Below are 8,295 nucleotides of genomic sequence, written 5' to 3'. Positions count from 1 at the left end.
AAAGCTCTTAGGTAGGCAGGATTACACAGTAGTATCAGACAGTGCAGATGTGTATTTAAAGATGGGTCAAAATTGTTCTGCCGTTTTTTGCTAGTGCTTAAAACCCAGCAAAAATTACTCAGTTATTTTCATCGTCCAAACTGAAAGGAATGCAAATCATAAACAAACAGCATTACAGATGAAAAGTAAATCCAGAGTCAGAAGATTCTGTGGTGTGTTTGTTCTTCTGTGGGGAGGGAGGGAGACGAAGGAGATGCACTCATATCTGATCATCATCTGCAAATGAGGAGCAAGTGGCAACTGCTTTCAAGTAAGACTTGCTCCAGTTTTTGCCAGGCACCATATAACCTATTCTTCAATTTTAATGTCCTTTCAGTTTTACAATCTAAGATTTTCATTCACCTCAATTGTAAAATAAAATCAATGGTTTTTTTTAAACATTTGACAATGTCCCTCCAAAACTCATCGTGGAGGAATTTACGCGTATGTACCCAGAGTATTTTTAGGAAAGGACAGTCCCTATAAGTGTACACCATTGTACCTTGAGAGCTTTTACATCTCCAGCATAGATCTGTGTCAGCTTCCCCCATTTCATGAAGTTTTAAATGGTGTATAGGAAAGGCTGTGAAAAAGATGCAGATGGGACTGGAAGAGTTTTTAGAGAAAATATCTATTAATTATCTTAATCAAAGTAATCTAACTGGTAACAATTTAACAGCTGGAATAGGTTCAGAAATGTTGGGTATTTTAGGAAGGTTTTATTGTAAGACTTTGTAGTCCTATGCTGTGAACTTATCAAGAATTCAGATTTCTTTCTATAGAGCAGGGGTCGGCAACCTTTCAGAAGTGGTGTGCCAAGTCTTCATTTATTCACTCTAATTTAAGGTTTCACGTGCCTTAATAATACATTTTAACGTTTTAGAAGGTCTCTTTCTATAAATCTATAATATGTAACTAAACTATTGTTTTATGTAAAGTAAATAAGGTTTTTAAAATGTTTAAGAAGCTTCATTTAAAATTAAATTAAAATGCAAAGCCCCCCGGACCGGTGGCCAGGACCCGGGCAGTGTGAGTGCCACTGAAAATCAGCTCGTGTGCCGCCTTTGGCACGCATGCCATAGGTGGCCTACCCCTGCTATAGAGGCAGAGGGTTGGAAGAAAAAGGTGGCAATTAGCCAATATCTAATTTGCAAAGCTGATGCTGTTCATTGCTTGCTGTAAAGGTGCATATTTTGCTTTTTATTTACCTGGGTTACTTAAGGGTATTGTCTGTTAATACTCTCCATATAAATATAAAGTGTCCTGTGGTTTCCAGTTTGGGGATTTTGATATTTGAAGAACATTGGGTCTCTCCTGAGTTGTCATGCAAAGTAACCTTGCTAAAAGTGAGCATGCGATAGTCAGAAGACTGTCAAAAACTGGAAATCATTCAAAGGAGCATTCTGTGGAATGGTACAAAGGACTAAGGGTGGAATTCACCCTGTGCTGGCCCTCTGCATAAAGTGGACCAAGGAAACAGACTAATATAGTACCAAATATAGGCTTAGTTACAAACCATGCTCTGAATCCTGAGGAAAGAATGCCTGTTTAAGTTGGAACTGTGTTACCAGAGGTTTCTGCAATGATTATCCATACAACTAAACATGACTTTTGTTTTTTATTTCCAAAAATTAATCTCAGTTTAAAAGAAATCCAGATAGTTTTTTACCTAAACATTTTACCACAGCAATCACGGAGAGTACTGTGGAAGCCCACAGCAATTAGGCATTTGATAGATAGAGGGAAGAAGCAGTAGGATAAGAATGAAGGGGGAGAGTAGAGGTCTGAATGGATCCAGGTATGATAAGAAAATTTAAAATACAGGCAACAGTAATAGCAGGGAGAATACTTAGAGAGATTCACCTGATACCACAGTCAACTGTGGACTTCATCCTTGTGGTTTGTGACGTTACCAAATATGTCAGTTATTTATTTCCTTGTATTACGTTGTTGCTTGGCATTTAGTCTACATTGTATTCACAAAGTCCCTTTTTATCAGCAGTGAAAAAGATTGGCTCCAAGTCATACCTATTTATCAGGTAAACTGTTGAGTGCTTTGGCTGGGATCTTTATCTAATGAGATCTCATCATGCAGGTATGATGTTTGGCACTTATTTAACTTCCTATTTATGGTACCAGAGTATGTGTGTCAAGCAGAATGATGAACTGTGTCCCCTCAAGCGTATTTGTACGGGGATGGGGGAATTAAGGAGTTTTCCATCTGAAATACAGCAAATTATGTCAACAACTACATTTAGGTAAATTTAGCCCCAGGTATGTGCCTAGATGCAACAGTGATGGGCACCGTAGATATGCATAAAACAGATCAAATGAAAGAAGGAGAAGGATTTTGAAAGCCCTCTGTGACGGGTTGGATCACAGAAACCCCCTTGGGAGCTGCCACCCAGTGTACCAAGACTACCCCTGTTCCTGTTTTCCCTGCCAGCTCAGGACTCCAGCACCCTGTCTTGCTGAGCCAGACACTCCCGTCTGCTCCAGCACCGACCCAGGGTCTGAATCACTTGTCCCAAAGCTGCAAGTTTACCTGAAAACAGCTCCCAGAAGTGTGCTTGTCTTTAGTACTCAGATGCCCAACTCCCAATGGGGTCTAAATCCAGATAAATCCGTTTTACCCTGCATAAAGATTATGTAGGGCAAACTCATAAATTGTTCGCCCTCTATAACACAGATAGAGAGATATGCACAGTTGTTTGCTCCCCCAGGTATTCATACATACTCTGAGTAAATTACTAAATAAAAAGTGATTTTATTAAATATAGACAGTAGGATTTAAGTGGTTCCAAGTAGTAACAGACAGAACAAAGTAAGTCACCAAGTAAAATAAAATAAAATGCGCAAATCTATGTCTAATCAAACTAAATACAGATAATCTCACCCTCAGAGATGCTTCAGTAAGTTTTTTCTCTGACTGGACACCTTCCAGGCCTGGGCACAATTCTTTCCCCTGGTACAGCTGTTGTTGCAGCTCAGGTGAGAGCTAGGGGATTCTTCATGATGGCTCCTCTCTCTCCTTTGTTCTCTTCCACCCCTTTATATATCTTTTGCATAAGGCAGGAACCCTTTATCCCTCTGGGTTTCCACCCCCCCTCACTGGAAAAGCACCAGGTTAAAAGATGGATTCCAGTTCAGGTGACATGATTACATGTCACTGCAAGACTTCATTACTCACTTGCCAGCACACACATATACAGGAAGACTCACAGGTAAACACAGCCATCTGCAGACAATGGGCGTCATCAAGATTCCAAACCATCATTAATGGCCCACACTTTACATAATTACAATAGGCCCTCAGAGTTATATTTTATATTTCTAGTTTTAGATACAAGAGTGGTACATTTCTACAAATCGGATGATCACACTCAGTAGATTATAAGCTTTGTAATGATACCTTACAAGAGACGTTTTGCATGAAGCATATCCCAGTTACGTTATATTCACTTTTTATCATATTTTTCTAAAACTATTCTAGTTACATTATATTCACTTATTATCATGTTTTTATAAAACCATATAGACTGCACAACGTCACACCCTCCTATGGCAGGTCCATAACATTTGCTGCACAGTGATGTATTGACTTTTGAAACAGCTGCATCTGGAGCAACCTGGCAGTAAGATCAAGTTCTTACTGGGATTGAGAGAGAAGTGAGCACAAGAAGTCTGGAGAAAGTAGCACCAAAAGGCAGATTTTAAACACCAAAGCACTCAGCGACACATTTTTTTTTAAACAAAAAAGAAGAAAAAGAAGAAGAAAGGAAATGGCAGAAAAGGGAGAAGAGAGGAAAAGAGGATGAGAACAAGAAAGATGATATTCATATACACCTCTACCCTGACATAATGCTGTCCTCGGGAGCCAAAAAAATCTTACTGCGTTATAGGTGAAACCGCATTATATCGAACTTGCTTTGATCCGCCAGAGCGCGCAGCCCCCCCACCCCCCCGGAGCACTGCTTTACCGCGTTATATCCGAATTCGTGTTATATCGGGTCGCGTTATATCAGGGTAGAGGTGTAGTTGGTATTTTAGCCACTGTAACCCCTAGGTCATTTTCTGCAGAACTGCTGCCTAGCCACTTGGTCCCTAGTCTCTAGCAGTGCATGGGATTCTTCCGTCCTAAGCCTATATGTCTATACATTGTAGTGTCTATATATTGTGTATAGTCTAAGAGTCTATATATTGTAGCTGGGATCAAGCCTCCCAGCCCATGGTGACAGATTTGTGCTGGGGGGCTCTAGCTAGTGCACTAAAAATGGTGGATGTTCTGCAGTGTGGATGTTACAGCTTGGGCAGCAGCTTGGCCTCTCCTAGTTTGGGTGGCTAGCTTGTGGGAGCTGCAACATCCACACTGCTATCCTTAGCGTGCTACTCGAGCCCTTCTAGCTTAAGTTTGTCTGGCAGGCTGGCAGACTAATCCTCTCACTTGTGTCTGTAGCAAAAATCTCTCTCCCTCCACCCCTACCATATTCAGGTGACATTTCAAAGCCTCTAAACATTTGCAAGATAAAGCTTACATCTGTATTATACTTGAGAGCTGAAACTGGTATCTGCTGACAATGAATTTTTCCCATGGCATCATCTGCTCAGAAACACCTACCTGAAATGTAGTTCACATTCTTTTCCATATTTGGAATTACTCCAATAAAATATTCAACCTGTCAGGATCATTTATCTATAGCTTTCTGGTTTTGTAACTTTTTTAAAGTCCTATCTTGTAGTGCTTCCAATTGGCCTGGTTTAGCAGCTACTAGTTCCACCTATTTAATAGGGTGACCAGACAGCTAGTGTGAAAAATCGGGACTGGGTTGGGGGGTAATAGGAGCCTATATTAAAAAAAAGCCCCAAATATCGGGACTGTCCCTATAAAATCGGAACATCTGGTCACCCTACCTATTTAATGACCATGTTTGACAGCAGCAATTGTGACACTTGTAACCTGGATTCAGCTCCTGAACCAATGAGAGAGGCGACACTATATTTCCTCCAGTTAACTTGACAGCAAAACCAAAGTCCAATGATACATTGAGCAATATTTTTACCAACGTGGTCATTCTAAAGAAAACATGATATCCAATGACAAAGTCCAGAAATGGGAAACTTTGTATTGTATGGCCAGTGTTTTTTACTGTAGGTTGGGGATTTGGTACACCGTTCTTCAGTGCAATAAGAACTTAGTTATATAGATTTTTGCACAAATGAAATGGCAATACTAACAAATAATACCCTTAAATAATCCTGGTGAATAAAAGCAAAATATAAACCTTCACAACAAGCATAATCAGTTTTGCAAACAAGACACTAGCTAACTGCCACCTGATTCTGCTCCTACCAGTACTTGACTTTTGTCTTTTGGCCTCTCTGCTGGTATCGCTACCTTGACTACCTGTCATTGGATGTCTTTTTCCATGGCCTCTTTGATTTTCAACAGCTTCACTGTCGAAATTGGGAGACTGAATCCATTAACATGATGGTGTATATCTTGTTCCTCTTTCTCCAACTCACTGATACTGGGTTTCTGTGCCCTGCTCAGGGTGTCAGCTAACACCAGTAATCATCTTGGACAATATCTGATCTCTACCTGGTAGTGCTGGAGATATATCAACGTGTGCTGCAGTGTCTTTGGAGAATTAAGAAGGGACTTGGCCATGATTGTCTGTAGGCATTATGGCCTGATATCACTTTTACTTGGTGGCCATATGTGATGGAACTCAGCTCTATGTACATTAATGGAGAAAGGACCACTTGTCCCCAGGATTACTATGGACATTAAATGGTGTGGAGGTTGCTCCAGTTATCCTGGGAGACCTGGGTTATCCTCTACTTCCCTGAATAATGAAGACATTCTCAGGCTGCTTGGACAAAAGGAAGAAACTTTTTAACTACCTCCCTCAGTAGGAGAATGGTAGTGGAGTGTGTATTTGGCCAGTTGAAAGGAAGGTGTTTCTGTTTGCGGCTAGGGCTGGGGGTCAGTTAGGGTGACCAGACATCCCGATATTACCGGGACAGTCCCGATTTTAGGGGACTTGTCCCGTGTCCCGACCTTACATCGGTCGGGATGCACTTTATGTCCCGATATTGGGGGACCGCGGCAAGCCGGTGCTGCTCCCCGCTTCTTCCGGGCCCTGGAGCAGCGCAGCTGAGCTCCCGGCGCTGGCCGGCAGGAGCCTGCAGAGTGCTGCAGCCCCACTCCCCAGGCACGCACAGAAGCAGGGGCGGGGCTTGTAGGTGCCTGCAGTGGGCAGAGAGCACCCCTGCCCCCGCCCAGTGCAGGGAGCTCTTTGGGGGACGGCTCTGGTTGCTGGGTGGGGGGCAGGGATGGTAGCCCGGCTCAGCTTGTAGCTGAGCAGCAGCAGCTCGCGTTGCTCCTGAGCCACCGGCCACTCGCTCTAGGTAACTGCTTGCCTGCTCGGCCCCCTTTCCTCTGGCTCCCCGGTTCCAAAAGCCTCCAGTCCGGGATGGGGTTTAAAGGAGCAGCCCCCTAGCCATGCTGCCTGCCCTGCCCTCCTCTGGGGGCCGAGGAGCTCTCTGGAGTTAGGGCAGTCTTGCAGACCCAGCAATCGCTGTTTCCAGAGCCGAAGTCTCTTCCCCTGGAAGGGAGGGGATCTGGGTGGAAGGAGGCGTTTGTAAATGCACCATAGATTGAGTGGCTCTTGTTGATATACACAAGTACTGCTGTGTGCTCTCTTGAACAGAGTGTGTGTGTGTGGGGCTTTGGTTTCTGCTCTCTGCTAAACAACGAAGGCTTAAAAATGTGAAGAGGAGGACCAGAGGAGAGGAGGACCAGTCTGAGGGGAGCAGAGTCTCAGCCATAGGTGTGTTGGGGTATATGCTAGGTTGAAAAGTACCTCTCAAGACCCACTATACAAAAAGAATTGGGGGTTTGTTGTTGCTGGCTGCCGCGCCTCCCCGGCCTGCCCCCACCAATTTTTCCTCCTGTGCTCTGGCGGTGTTTTTTTGTTTTTTTTTTCTCCGCCCCCCGCATCCCGATATTTCACTTCTGTCATCTGGTCACCCTAGGGTCAGTGCCTGTGGCCAGAGCCTGGAGCTAGGGGCACGTGCTGTGCGGCCAGAGCCAGGGGTTGGAGCCTGCTGCCACATGGCTAGAGCTGTGGGTCAGCGCTTGGGGCCAGTGCCCACCACCATGTGGCCAGAGCCTGGAGCTGGGTGCTGGAGCCTGGGGCTGTATGGCCAGAGCTGGGGGTCAGCACCTGCTGGCGCTTGCTGCTGCAAGGCCATGGGTCGGCCCTCACTGCCTTGCGGCTGAGGATCAGCACCGGGGCTGGGGCCGCACGGTTGAAGTTGGGGGTTGGCATCTGAATCCCTGCAGCTGGAGGCTAGGGCCATGCGGCTGGAACTAAGGGTTGATGCCCAAAGCCCCATGGTCAGAGGAAACTGCCGTGCGGCTGGGGCTGGGGCCCAGAGCCAGTGCCTCCTGCTGCACAGCCAGAGCCCGGGAGTGGAGTCAGTGGCCAGCACCTGCCACTGCATGGCTGGAACCAGGAGCTGGAGCCCGAAGCCCTGTGGCTGGAGACCAGGGCTATGTTAGGGTTACCATATTTAAAAATTAAAAAAAGAGGACACTCCACGGGGCCCTGGCCCCGCCTCTGCCCCAACTCCGCCCCCTCCCCTGAGCGCCCGCATTCCCCCTCCTCCCTCCTAGCCATGTGAAACGGCTGCCCGAGCGCTACCGGCTTCGGGCAGCCCCCATGCCTCCGGACCCTGCGCCCCCGGAGCGGAAGTGCCCGGCCGGCGGCGCAAGATCTGGAGGCATGGGGGCTGCCCGAAGCTGGTAGCGCTCGGGCAGCTCGGCTCTTACAGAGCCGAGGAGTCAGGGAGCACAGCAGCCGCCGGAGCCCTCTGTAAGGTAAGCCAGGGATGCCGGAAGCTGGGAGTATTTTTCCCGGACATGTTCGGCTTTTTAGCAATTCCCCCCAGACGGGGTTTTGATTACCAAAAAGCCGGACATGTCCAGGAAAAACCGGACGTATGGTAACCCTAGGCTATGTGGCTGGAGACGGGGATCAGCACCTGCCGGGGTTGCACAGCCAGGCTCCTGAAGTCCTGCCGCTGGAGCCTGCTGTCCAACCACCATAGGGCTGACACCTGAGCTCCTCTTCCCCCCAGGTGGGTCGATAACTCACCTTGCTCCTGCAATGTTGCACCTCACCTGTCTCCAGAGGCAGTGCAGAGCAACACATCCAGGAGGGGGAGGGGCCAATGTTTTGCCCCCCAATC

This window comes from Malaclemys terrapin, chromosome 7, assembly GCF_027887155.1.
Source record: "Malaclemys terrapin pileata isolate rMalTer1 chromosome 7, rMalTer1.hap1, whole genome shotgun sequence".
Classification (NCBI taxonomy): Eukaryota; Metazoa; Chordata; order Testudines; family Emydidae; genus Malaclemys; species Malaclemys terrapin.
Note: the sequence above shows the minus strand (reverse complement) of the source record.